At 32.5% G+C, this 15,287-nt stretch overlaps 1 protein-coding gene across 2 annotated transcripts in view; it reads left to right on the top strand.

Annotated features, from left to right (window-relative positions):
• The window catches only part of LOC116767762 (transcription factor Sp9), a 48,362-nt gene that overhangs the window by 739 nt on the left and 32,336 nt on the right, over nt 1–15,287 (top strand). The window lies entirely within an intron of this gene.

Below are 15,287 nucleotides of genomic sequence, written 5' to 3'. Positions count from 1 at the left end.
AAGCAATATTTTGTGACTTAAATGTTATTGTTATTACACAAATTACCCATTAAAGTTAGTTCCGAACATTACTAGCAGCTCGTAAAAACTACCGAAATGCTAATTCAATTAGTTGAAGTCAAATAAATAAAGGTCGAAGCGTCTCTCAGGTCCGTAACAAATTCTTAATGACACATAGAACCTTCATCCATTTTCTACTCAATTTCCTTTTCATATTAGTTTAATCTAGAGGCAGGACTACTGGCGCCAAAAATTATGCCGCGACGGCCGTGTCGGGCGCGGCTAATCTATTTAGTGTTGTATTGTGGAGAGCTCGGCTCTTTTGTGCGATGAAAAAGGAAGAAATTTATGCGTTTCGGCGTTCTGTGTGAGTTTTTTGTGGGAATGTAATTAATAATTCGGCGGCAAAACTAACAGTGTTTTCGTTGTTGCTCCGTTCATGTGATTGATGGACGTCCGACGGCGCAATTAGATCAACTTAAAATTAGTGAAATGCTTTGTTTTAAATTATAATACGTTTTATAACAATGTTTACGTAATAAAGTTTGTGTGGACGTTGAGATTTGGATTGTCCTACGCTTGATGTATTTACACAATAAAATGTTTCTTGCTATTACTATTTACGTCTTATTGTTTAGTTAAATAGATTTTATTACTACTTAATGGTCTGGTTTTGAAAGCGTTTAAGATAACAAAAAAATCTTAATGATAATTTATATTGATATACATGTATATATATAAGAAAATTGCTACTTCAATAACACTTACTGATAATACATTTGACGCTATTTTCCCACTTTACGTGTAACTAAGCTTGTTTTGAGGCGATGCGTAGGCGCTGTTCGCGTTTACCAGTCACGACGGTCCGTGCTCCAGGTGTATTGGAATTGGAGAATATTTGTTTAGTAATGCAGCTACCAGAGTGACTATCGTAAATAAAAGGCCACAGAGATCGTGATACGATATTCTAAATTACAATTTTATATGCTTTTAGCTTTTATGGGGTTTGCGTTTTTAAATTATTTTTTTGTTTTATCTTCTAGCATAGGGATGTCTCTTTTCGCTGAGAACAAAATCTTTCAAGATGAAGAAACATTTATCTTCTATACTGAGTTTTAAATTTGGAACTCTAGAAAAGTTTTATCACAATACAATACATGGTTTCAGAACGCATAGAGGACATACATTTATTTTTTTTACATGTATCAATGGCAGACAAGACAAGTTAGAAAATTCATAAAATTTCGGTTTTCATTACAGCCTAAAGCGGCAGGAGCTTTTTTTTAATATATCGTTTTTTCGTCCGGATCAGTTGTCAATGGTTTTTATGTATTATGATTATTATGTAACCCTTTCGTCAATGCTTACGCCTACTATAGAGCCACTTTAAAATGTTTCCTTAATCTTCTTTGGAGATGAATTGAAATTAAAACCAATGAAAAAATGCTTGTGTTATGACAAATTAAAAAGTTACACGATCAGAAAATTATATATAAAATAATACTTACATTGATCTCTTAGTTTTACAATTTAAGAAATTATTTGTGAAATGAAAGCCTAATCATATATCAACTAAGATCGTTTTTAGTAAGTAAATGAACCTGATGTACTAAGCATACCTAAGTGTAATCATAACATAATACATACCTAGTCTTCTGAAAATTTAAATATTTTTTTAAATCAGATTTTTTAAACCCAATGGCATCCTACGTGACTTTCCATTCTTTGAGACTGACTGAGACAATTTGTATGAAAACTTCTATTCATAACGGTTATAAGTAGTTATAAATGATGATGGGAAATTTATTAAAATATTAAACGCTAGCTGGTTATTCAAATAACTTGTCACGGATGTGTATAATGAAAATTCTCACGTGAAAGGTTCCACTAGTTGTTTATATTAATTAAGCCGTAGAGAGCTCAAATAGCTTGTACTGTAATATGGTGGTATAAGAAACGACACTTTCATTATTATTAACGATAGATCAATATCCTTCAACAATTATTTAGATAGCAGGATACAGCCAATTGCAAGTCCAGTTGCCTCTGATACCGTTGTCTGCCGGTCAGCGAGGCAACATTTTAATTGACCACGCGATGTTGTAAGTCTTGTCAGAGTTTTTCTGTCCGTCAAATTGCTCTAAAGTGCTTAATGAGAGATGCGTGCAATCGACGTTTCCCCGTACGTGAGTTTGCTCTTATTTTACATAAATAGTTCAAGACGAACTAATGCCGATTCTCGGTACTATAATTGAGCTTGTGACAGGCTTCCGTCGCCTTTGCGGAGGCTTGCGTATGTACGTTCGGACACGCCAAACCTCTGTGTCCTATAAATTGCTGTTATTTTGCATTAATAGCGTAAACGTTGCGTAGCGAATGAGCATGTTTTATATCTTTGACATTTAGAAACAAATATTATTAAGGTGATAATAAATTCATGGTAACCACAAACTAACTGTTTGTGGTCGTTGCATTAAATTATACAAAAAATCTTCTAATAGGTTTAACCTTTATATCTTGTTTATGGTAGAGTATGTAAATATTAATTCGCAAGTTGATATAAATAATTATGGAAAAAAATATACTCGTATTTTCATAGTGTATTTACTAGTTAACAACAGACTGCCCATGGAATATATACTAATAAGGAAATTGAGAAGTAACATTCAACAACATGTTGAAAAATTATATATTTTATTTGCATGTTTAGATATGATTTTAATACGTTTATTGTGCCTATAGTATGTTTTGATATAAAATATTAAAGTGGGAACCAAACCAGTCGGAGCAATTATATTGCCAATGCCAGCCAACGGGGCAATTAATTCGCTTATTAAATCTGAGATTGCAATATAGATAACAATGCTACTAACATATTTATAGTGAACTTTGAGAAACATTGTCTAACACCTACTGAACGTTAACCTCGATTTTGGACCTACATAATAAGTTTGACACTAGTTTAAATAAGTTGCCAAACAAGAAAAATCAATGTGTCAGTGAATTCTGTTTCTATGAGATTTTATTAAAGAATTTGGGTACTTAAAAACTATTGTTTTTGGTCGACCAAAGTATAGTCTTAAGTTGCGTTCAATAAAATAATAATTTAAAAAAAAAAATAAGGAAAACTTTTTACAGGAATGACATATTTATTTTAATTACTTCAGTCGAAACTTGCTCTTTTTAGATACTGTATTGTCTTAGTAATTTATAAGTATATTTCAAGCAAGAGAATTCATTTTTAGGAAATGTCGGGGATATTAAATTACGTTATTTTTGATTTCCTTGTGGTTTTAAACTCAGATATGTTTGATTGAATTCATTATTTTTAGGTACTAATTGAAACAAAGATATATTATTATAGGAATTTCTAAAATAATTTGTGCTTATATCGTATAAATGACATTGTCGGAATCTATCTTAGTCTTTTACTCAGGCAATGTTGGCGACTTCTACTAGTAAATCAATACTTGAAGTAATATTTGCAGTCGTTTAATTTTTTAAAAAGCCTTTTCTATAATTGACGGATTTTAGTCTAATGAAAGTAATTGTTCCGTTTTTTATTTCATTTTAACATGAGAACTTCAGTACAAAAATGGTTTATTTTATTGAACCTGGTTCACGCTAGCTGTGTTTAAGTTATGAGAAAATTATTGCAAATTAGGCCATTTCTTTTGTAAGATTAGGTTATAATTGTATAAAATAATTTTATATTTATATGTTACTCCAAAAATATTATATACCTTTTATATTTTTCACAAAGTATATATTAATTGTTCTATCAGATTTTTTAGGGTTCATCACGAGATTAAACAAACCATGACATATTATGCAACTTATTTTCAAAATATAATTGAGATTTCGATATTTTTCATATGTTCATATAATTTAATTATAATTTTTCATGTTCAGTCTTCATGTTGACAAAAGAGCTGCAAACACATGCAAATTTTAAATTACCCTCAGAATGGTTAATGAATATGTAAAAAAAAACAGGACACAGGCAGGTGGAGTGTTATTTTCGTATTTGATATCTTGTTGTAGGATAAAATATTTAAGAAACAACATAGCAAATTGAGATATTTATTCTGTTGTATAAATATATCTTTATCGTGATATTACCATTAAAGTGCAATGTTCACAGTTTGTGCGTTGCGTTAAGCAAAATTTTCCATCCTATTCTATTATTGTGCAAACAGATAAAAAGATGTCCCCTACCCTTTGGAGTGTTCCATTTCCTGAACAAGTCGCTTTGTCGTTGAACATGTTTTATTTTCTAGATATATCGTTCTATTTCCATAAAATGGCAGTTTACTTTTTGTGACTGTCAATGCTTTGAGCGCACGTGGCGTTACAGTTTAATAAAAAGGTTCACTTGCCGCGTTCACTTTGATTTATAGCCACTTTAGCTTAGCCGTATAAGAAATGCTAGTATTTAAGCTTGATAAATTTTTCGCAAATAGCTTCTACAAATTGCTATTTAATTATCAATTCTTCATATAATGTGTGCATATAAAACACTTTTCAGCCATGAATCTTTAAACTCTACATCCACATCATTCGTTTGTTTGTTATTTCCGCTATGTCGACGTCCGCGTCGGACTGAGTTTGGTAACGACAAATTTAAACGTCCTCTTGACATTGGAGAGTTGATCTATGTTTAGTTAATTGACCTTTATAGTTAAAAGGGAACCTTGAAATTTTTAGCTTGTAGGTACATTATTTTTGAACCTAAAGTGAGTGTTGATATATGGTAACCCTAGCCGGGGAAGTCGGCTCACGCGCCGCGCCCCAAGCGCGACGATTATAATTTCGAACGCCGATCAACATTAAAATGAAGGTCCATAAATTTATTAGACATAGTGTCGGTCGGTCCGCCTCGGGCCCGCATTATATAAAATATGTCAAGAATCAACCATTATCATACTACGAATATTTTACTTTGTCCGTGGATCTATGTCAAGATTATGTACGATCTGGAGTTGACTGGACGTGACTGAGACGCGTCTATATTAAAAACATATAGGAATAAGATTGAAAATTATCCGATCGGTATAACGTGTGTAAACACGTACCAGTTATGTTGAATGATTTGATTGCGGGTAGTTTTAGAATTAATTGTCTTTACATGATCCTTTTATTATTTATTGTCTAAATTATTACGAAAGATTGCTTTTTGGCTTAAAGGAATGCTACAGATACTACGAAACTTATATAGCTATATGTTGTAAATTTTGTATGTAAATTAAAATAAAATATTGATTTTTAACATGCACAAATTCGCTTTGACCAACAGTCAAGGTCGATTTCAGTATTTTTAAAATAATCGCCACGAAAATCTCGATCCTAAACAGAGATATCGCGCCGACGCCACAAGTAATAAAACATCAAATTTATAGCGCGATATTTTACATAAATTCAAATTGACCACCATACATCCATGGGCTTATATTACATCACGTTATTATGGTGTGCACAATTATTATAATTTTCGTATAATCACTTTCATAAGGACGCGCGAAAAAACAATTTTATAACAATGATTTATGGCCGTTGTTTAAGATTAATGCTGAAATTATAGAAAGATTTAGCAATACATTCTGGCTTTGATCAGATTTATACGGCCTGCGATGATTTTCTCATCGCAAGTGTATTTTACATACGCTTTTTAAAAATGTTTAAATTCTCGGTTTATATTAAATTAACATGGACAGTTTTGCATTTTGATTGCTCGTTTCGAATAAGCCGCAATGATAGCAATTTGTGTAATTATAATTTAATGTAATTATTTTTTATATATATATTTTACGTCTTGTGAAAAGATCATTAATTTTTAGAATATGTAATTATAAGTTAAACATCTGCGTCCACGATCCTTGCTCTCCTCACATCTAATCATCGGCTATTCATCTAAAGAAACGGAGAAATTAATTACTGACCAGCTTCCCAAATCTTACTGCTTCGTGATTTTAATTACAACCTACATTCTATGATTTATTGTGGACTTATGTCTGCTGTTGATTTCAACTTTTATGTACTTTATGAACTGTTATCGTCTTTTGTGTTATAAACTCTGTGGCATTTTATTGTTTTGTTATGATAATTGGTACAATTAATTAAATAATTTTGCAATTATAATTATAAGACTTCCAATACAACGCGTCCGACGCGTGAAAACGAACACCTTTTCCCAGATAATTGTTTGTAATTAAATATAGCAGTGTCATTAAGTCCTTTGCCCCATTTATTCGGTGGTATTATAGTTTCTAATTATAGACCATTTTCCATTTAAATATCAACTTACACTAGTAGTTAATAGGGGTACAGCGTTGCTTGGAAAAGTTGTATATTTAATCGATGGGATGTTTTAAATATCTAATAAAACAGCACCTCAAATAAGCTTCGTTTGGACATGTCAAAGGAATTAATTGCTTCGTAATTATACTAGTTAACTACTTTTATATTGTAGGTTATACGGAATGTTCAGCCATATCAAATGATATGATGAAGTATTATACAAAAACGTTATCACAAACTATCTTTGTTTGACATAGTATTTGAAAACATAATATTATACGATGTGAAATTTAACTATGTTGGTTCAGTGAATTCAATACTTAAATGAACTTTTGTAAATATTAATCTTGAATTTCAATACTCACACTACACTAATACATAGTACAATTTTCAATGCTCATGTATTGTTTAAATAAGTTTTATACTATAGAAGTTCATTAATTAAACGAATATATTTTAAATATGAAACATGTGTAATTAAAACATTTTTCCAGATTTAGTTTCTATACTGAATATGTTATTTTCAATATTTCATTCGCAAAAACAAACAATAGCTTTATTGTTACACCCTCCGAAATAGCAGGCATATGGTAAACCGAGTGAGGCCAAATGACCACTGTCATTCATCACACGGTCGCAAAATAAAAATTGTTAGACTTATTTTTTTACATACAACCTTACACCCCACATGATAAAGCCGTTAACAGTCGAGCCTTTTATGCAATATTTAAATGGGGATACGGTAATGATGAGCGAGTAATATCGGCTTTCCGGTTGTATTAATCGAAATTGGCTTATTAAGGCTCTATTCTCTGGGTGTGAAATATATTATTCGGTGGATAGTTGAGTCATTTCCGTTACCTATCAAGTATGAATATTCTGGGAGCTTTGACATTTTTTTTGCATAATTAAAAATTAGGGAACGTTAGTCATAAATTTTTGTTTAATACATTAATCGCTGGAACTACATATCATCAGCATACGTGTTTCCTTATCAAAAAATTACACAATAATACGGCAGAAAAAATGCATTCATAAAATTGCTTCAACTGACCAATTGACGAGACACATTCCCTTGCAGTACCAATTAATATTACCACAATTACCCGCTCGCGTTACTAATTGAGACATCAAAGATTACGTTCGTTCCCCGACCGTAGCTCATTATGTTCTAGAATCAAAGACTTCTACTGTTGATAATCACGAGCTCCTATTCACTAGCAATATTTCATTTAATGATATCACGTATCATTCCATATCATGAATCCCGAAAACAATATATAGGAGACTTTATCATTGACATATTTTAGGGTGGGTTTGTACAGTTTCACTCGCCAAAACATCACCAAAAAATGTTTGTTATTTTAATACGTAAGGTCATTATTGTGAAGTTTTATTAATATGCGCTTGAGCTGTTTTGTAAATCTTCATACATTTGTTATATTAGTGGCATCTAAACAACTCAAACATAGAATTTTGGCATATCTTTTTTGGTTAAATGTTTTTTTTATACAATAAATACATAAAGCGAACGTTTTTCAAATGCTTAATTTCAGAGCAAGTGTTTTTGTGGAACTAAGAGCTTTAATTTATAGGCTTTAATGTATAGGTTATTTCTGTAGATTACCTGTTGGGCTAGCCGCAGGCCACTCGTAGTAACCGCAATATGAGGTCACCTGATAATGCTTGCACAATTACATTACCAACAAAATCCTTAAATTCACTCGTTATACGATCAAATGCTTGAGACGTAACCACTATTTTAAAGATATTATCTATTAATAAACTGTTCAACATCGACTGCAAGGTGCCGGAATCTATTTCTATGGTAATAATTCCCATTTTATGTCGTTAGAATTTTTTATATATATGCATGATAATAGGCATGATTTTTAAATTAATAACCTGTGAAAATTTGGCTGGCATTTTAGGTGATCTTTTATAATTTATCAAGTCATCATGGTGTAAGCTTTTCTAAATGTCCTCATTTATATATATTATGGTCAAAGTATCTGCTCTAAAGCAATCAGACAGTGCATTTGTGGCGATGTGATGCGCAAACAACAGTCTTTCCTTCAGAGTCCTGACGCACTACAATTTGCGTAGTGGCACGTTGTAACTCCACCGGCAATTTCTGTCGGTCGCGTTCGTCTGCCGTTACTCGGTAAACGCTACTGGAATATCGTGTAGCCTGTGGTTGAGCTCCCTGTTTAAAACGCATTCGTCCAGAGATACGTGCTAATTATGGGTAATTTTCAAAATCGATCAAGCTTTCGCACTACCTGTGCATTCCTGAACTCTCATTTGTATGAATATATACGTGTTTAAAGTATATCCTGTATTATCGTAAAAGTTTCACACTGGATAATTCTTTCATTTTAAACAAAACCAATGATATGTATGTGGAATGGTATAATGAAGTAAGAATATCCCATTTAATATAAAGAAGAGGGAAAGATTTGAGCTTCTATTTAATAGGGATCGAGTTTCGTCTGATGAGTGGTTGCACAGGAATAAATGCGGTAGAGAATTATGGGTCGATCGATAGCTTCTAGATTGCATCTCAATAATGCTTGTTCGAGCTATCGTCCAAGATTGCAAGCCGCAGGAACGTGCGCCTACTATTTGCTCATTACTACGACCCGTCTAGATCAAACTTTTATTTTTAGAGAACAGTAATGTCTATTTTGTAGCGAGTAAATGTGTCGTGTTAATAATGACTCTGGAAAGGATATTAGGTATGCGTCTCTGGTGGCGAGAGCGCCTGGTGACCGTCGGGACGCGGTAATTGATGACGTCGCGGCAAGCTGTGTCCGCCCATTTTCCGTCAATTTTCGTCACTTGAGTGATGGTAGCTGGTGCCGCCCACGGTCCCTGCACCCGCACCCCTTACCCGCACCTCACTCCGGGGACGCCCGTCCTGGGCACGCGCCGTGCTAAATTTAAATGGAATAAACTTGTAACAGCCGGCCGCCGACTTGGTATGTGTGAATAACACGTTAATCATACATTTGTGACAGATCTCTAAGCTGTCGTCGGATGAGGCGTAAAAATTGGCTATTTGGTTGTTTTGTTGCTCGTTCCATGTTCATTATTTACATGCTCTTTCAAGTGGGCTTCTCAGAAGGCACTATATTTAAATTTCTGTTGGATTAAAAAGGTAACTAAAAGTACTTCTGTCGCAGATTTGAACAAAGGTAAGCTTGGAATTAATGGGTTTGGGACGTTAAACAAAATAATTAGTACGTAAAGAATTTACTATGAATTAAAATTTTATTTGTGATAGTTTGAAATTCTATCTATAGGAGTGAAGTCATTACGATTGGAGGTAAAATAAATTGTGTTGCATTTATTTTCCAATTATATTAACGTTAAGACACATTGTGAATAAAAATTCACTCTCCTCGGCTGATTTCAAACATATAACCATAAAAAAGTCTTCTTGAATTATCAATGGAGTCAGAATCGGGCCGAAATCTTGTCGAGATAGAGGCATGGCTTGCACGCTTTGCTTTTTATAACAGCTATTATCTTGTCATACAGCGATGTTCATTGTCTCGTTTGATGTACGTAATGGGTCAATGATTCATCTTGGACGTTATTATTTTGGTATTATTTGTTGAAAAGATCGATTTCACGCAGGAATTTTAATCCACGTGTATATTAAAATTTTGCTAACATCCAATTAATTCCACGTCACTTATCTTTGTACATCTTTATTTAATGAGGTAACATTATTAATTAATAACTTTATAATTATGAGACTCCTTTTAAATAAAACATATATTTTTATTGCAAGGCGTTAAAGTCTTAATACTTTAGATATTAAAAAAGTTGACATAAGCACATTCAATTATATCTTCCACTAATGTGATTCGCACTTGATGAATATAATGGTTTCATTGGAGGCTACAAAAAGGTTTTAATACGTGTTTGTAAAGAGTTTTAATTAATTCCAACGATAATGTGGGTCATGAAACTGTTCTGGTGTATTAGTAAGTGAACAATTGTACGTTGTCAATGTAATTGTAGGTATAATACCTACCATCTGGTGGCTATCCGTTGTCGGAGTGAAGATCGCGTGCTGGTGATTTATGATGGGACGCTCCGTGACTGCGTCGGATGTCTTTAGTTTATTGTTATTAATATACTTTATTTTACATTTACAATAAGATATTATTCCCACAGTTCATATTTATTATCAAAATAATCACTGGTAGGTAATAATTGTATTATTACCAACGCAAGGATTGGTATACGAGTAGATGGTTTTTCATAATTTAGCCTAAAAGACATTTAAGATGTTTTAAATAATTCGTTTTTTTTTGGTAATTTAATTTTTATAATTTTTCCGACGTTGATATACATATCTATATTCTTAATAAAAAAAAAACTGAATAAAATTTAAATAGTTCTAGTTTTTATTCCTTCTAAAATTACTACATTGAGATTTATTATCTACATCATATAATTTCCACAATTTGTTTAAGTCCAATAATAATAAGCGTATGAATAATATTGAATTTCAATATCACTTTTATAAAATATTCATTAGATGTTGCAGACATAGTGAGGTCATTTGCCGAAGGGCGGTCACTGAGGAGGAGGCATCGATAGTCGATAAACGTGATTTACCAAACAACAAAACGAAAACCGTTATAAATATATTCATCGTCAGACTTTAATTAAACTCCAGGAGAAATTAAATACAGATACAACATTAGGAGATTGAATAAAGCAATTGCAGGCTAACGAACGAATCGTAACTGACTTCGCCTCACCTGCAGCTTATTTGTATTTAATTAGGCTGAGTTAATATAACTTAATGAAAAAAAAAGAAAGGTATTAAAATAGCCCGGTATTGGTAAAATCGAGGGTTGCGGGCGTCACGCTGCCTACGCACGGGAACGTACTCATGCATAATTCAAAAGTAGAGTCAAATACAAATAAATAGTCACGAAATAAATACAAACAGGCTGAATGAAAGAGCCGTGGGCGGAGCTCGGCGACATAAATATCGGCCGTCATATGAGCCGGATCCGACGGACTATTTCGACCGACTCTCAAGCAACAGCTGAACTCAAATATTGAGAATTCCCTCTTGAATTCTTGTGTATATATACTTATATATGTTAATAAAGTTTTACTAATATTATTTTTACATTTTATGTAACATAATTTTATATATTTTTTACATTATACAAATACCTACTTGAATTTAAATATCGAATAGCAGAACGTGATAATAAATACTAGTCAGTATTTTTTTCAACTTTAAAATTATTTAAGTAATAAAAGATTTTTGAATAACTAATAACTCAGGAGAATATTAATCTATAATAAAAAAAGAATTTACATATAATAGGTGAAAAGGTGGCTTTCTCGCTTAAGACTGAGTATTGTTAGGTAATATTTGATTAAAAGGCATGTTAGATATAAAATTGGGTGAGGTTTTAAGTGTTTGATTACAATATAGAGTTACACAGCTTGATTTTAAATCTTAAGAAAAGACGTGGCTGAAGCATGATTCATGTATATATTTGTCTTGAAAGATTCCAAACTGATAATACCTCCACTGACAGAGGAAAAGAGCTGAAAACAATACACAGCTTTCACTATGAAATGATTTTTATAATGGGAAGTAAATCATAGGGATTCTCTGGTTAATAATATTCTTAAATTTTGTTATTATATCATAGAGGAAAATATAAATTTATTGTGCTGTTCATAGAGCAATTTATGAAGACAAATTGTTAGTCATTTGTGTAAGAAATCAGAACACGTGGTTACATTACCGAAGATCAAATACAGTGATAGGTTTAAAAAATATTTGCATTGAAAATTATAATTAAATAAACAAAACTTTAATTGTTTTTCACCTGTGTAAAATTTTATTGAAGGGAACGTTAAATTAACTCGTGTTGATGTTTCCACTATAATTTCTCGAGTATGGTAAAATATTATATCAAAACACGTTTTTACGACATTTCTCACGTTGTTCATCCGAGAGCTTGAGAAGTCCGACAAAAGCAAAAACGCGTTAATCATGAAGTTGCGGAAACTCGCCATTTGTATCATTATACCATGCTACAGCATACAATGCTTTCGGTGTATAGAAGTTTATAGCGAATTTGATATCAATTGCAAGAAACTTAAACAATTGTTTCTGAACAGCGGTGAACTGTTTGATAATTCAAACACAGAACGTATTTATGTTCTGGCTGTAACCTGTACATTTCTTATAAAGTATTTACTTAAAAATTTATACATTTATTATCAATTATTGGCAACGGAATCATTTACCGATGGATAAATGTTACGGATTATATAATTTACTACCTCAATTTATTCAAAACTTTGTGTATTTGAAAGTTGTATCTAAAGTCTAAACACTGTAATAATAGTATTAAGTGCGCCATTTTGGTATTATATAGGACATAATTGGCCGTAATTTGCTGGACATAAAATTTTAATTGAAACCATAGTATATTTCGCAACGAGGTGAGCGCGTCGATGCTCCGTTGTCTGCAAATTGAGCGAATCGCCATAAATTGATCCAAATCACCAATTAAAAGGATGATGTCCGCGTCTCGTCGCGAGCTTCCAATCTTGACAATTTATTGATAGTAAAGTCATACTTTTATATAATGAAATGATTTCAATTAGAGTACCAAGCATTTATTTTATGACACATGAAGTGTATCTTTGGAAACCTGATCAGCGGATACAAATGAACTAAACTTTTAAGATTTCAAATACTACCTGCATTATACATACAGACTCGACCCATTTTTCTCGTTTGAAATATCTATTGCTGGCAAACTATGTATACCAAATACACTTTACAACCTGCTATATAATTGGGATCGTGATCTAGGTAGGTCGGGAGCTGCGGGTGCTTCTAGTGACGGGGTAATGGCTGGTTCACGTGAGCCATTACATCTGCGCGGGCGCATCTTGTAAACCATCACTTAATTGCTTTAAATCTTACTCTTTTAATAAGCATTCCAAATATATATCAATGTTGAAACAGGTTTGTTTTATTATCCCATTAATCTTGTGAAAGAGTTTTATAATATATTTTAAATGTTGATAAAAATATACGGAGATATTTAAATAAAATTTATATAATACTCATTATTATCTTAATAAAATTGTGTTTTCAACATCTATTAATATTATTTTTTATATAAGAATAATGTTTTTTGAGGTTATCGACCAATACGACCTTAACGTTAGTTGTATTAATCCGAAAAGTTAATGACAAAATTATAGCAATTTGGCTTTAAAATTTTAGCACGAAAATCTCATCAACTCGGGAATAATATTGTCCTTTTTAAACAGAGTCCTTGCAGATGGGATCGCCCGAATAAAAGGCGGTGTTATTATGTTGGTAAAACAAAATTCCCCGTAATGGCCTCATTATGTGGCGAAAATTTCTCGAGAGATTTTTTGTGGTGGTAATATAAATGTATTTGTAATAGCGTTTTAGAAATATTGCAAAGAAGCGGTTCAGGAATCGGGCGGCGCCTGATTACCCGAAACTTAATTTATTTTGATCTAAAAAAAAGCTTGAAATTGTACGGAGCGGCGTGGGAAACGACCCTGTCGCCGGCGGCTTTCATTACGTCATTATTGTCTATTAGATTTTATATTAAAACTAAGATTAATTGTAAATCGATATTGAACGATACTTTAGGGCGAAGATAACGCAAGCGTTTGGCTTTTGATTTTTAAAACTCACGCTTATTACTGTTACTAATCACTTTATCTTAGTAATACATAATATGTTGATTAGAAAAATTTGTTAAGTACTAAGTGTACAAAAAAAATTGTTCAAGAAAAGCAAAATAATAAAATGTTTAAGCGTTATATAAAATGTTACTTGAACTTATAAATTATAATTGATTTGTTTGGATATTGTATCGCAATAAACCCGCCTTCCGACAATATTTGTGTATCTAAGTAGTTTATCTATCGGATTATTGCTCTTAAATTTAGAGCCGTTCGATAACATTATAAAATTACCAATCAATGTCATGATTACGTTGTAAAAATGACCGCGTCAATTGGTACTCATAAAGTTGGTGAATGTTAATCAGTCGTTTCGTTCAGCGACGTGTCATAAAATGAGCCACTGGTTCGGATGTCGCGGGCTCCTCGCTACGGGGGGCCGTTGGGGGCCTAATTGATTTGTGCCCCAGGCCACAATCAAAACAGATCGTATTTTATAAGACGTATCCCAGAGAGGGCGAGGGTGACACGGATGTGATTCAGTGCTAACATTCACTGACATGTTGATATTCGATTCTGATTGTGTTTCGTTTTGTCTGTGACTAGAGTGTTGCCAATTTATTTACTTTTTTGTTTCTCTTTCTTTTTTCTTCATTATTTCATTCTATGATTCTACCTATATAAGACAAACAATGTTAAAGAAAACTACTTTATCTCTGTTTTATTTCAGTGCACAGTTTTCTATTGTCGATAGTTTTAAATTTCGAATAAAAAGCAAATCATAGATTATTGTAATCCGTTGTTGTCAAACATATTTTTAAACATTTTTAAACGATTGGCATAAAATTTCCCCTTAAATCATCTTTTTGTACATAGTTATAAAAAAAAGGAAAAAAAATCAAGTATAGACTTATCGTAACCATAAAAATAAATAAAACATCACTTCATTCCTCCAACGGCTAACTGTTGCAAATTCTAATGTGTTCAGTGATCAAACACAAGAAAATCAAATGATCATTTGATAAATGGTCCCCGGGGGTGAAGCTCGCTCAGCTCGTAATGCGGTCACCGTACCCCATAACTGAACCCTACTTGATGGGAACTCGAGTGCTATGGGAAATTAGCGCCTCCCCATGGTTACGCTTGCGCTAAATATCCGCCGCGCCTTGTGACTCCTTCTGTTTATACTAACAAGTTGTTTAAAACAGCATGTTTTGTCTTATTTTACTGTTTCATATATCTAGTAACCAAACCTT

Source organism: Danaus plexippus (assembly GCF_018135715.1).
Source record: "Danaus plexippus chromosome 9 unlocalized genomic scaffold, MEX_DaPlex mxdp_26, whole genome shotgun sequence".
In the NCBI taxonomy this organism is placed as follows: domain Eukaryota; kingdom Metazoa; phylum Arthropoda; class Insecta; order Lepidoptera; family Nymphalidae; genus Danaus; species Danaus plexippus.
The sequence above is the reverse complement of the archived record's forward strand: the minus strand, read 5'-3'. Positions and strand labels throughout refer to the sequence as shown.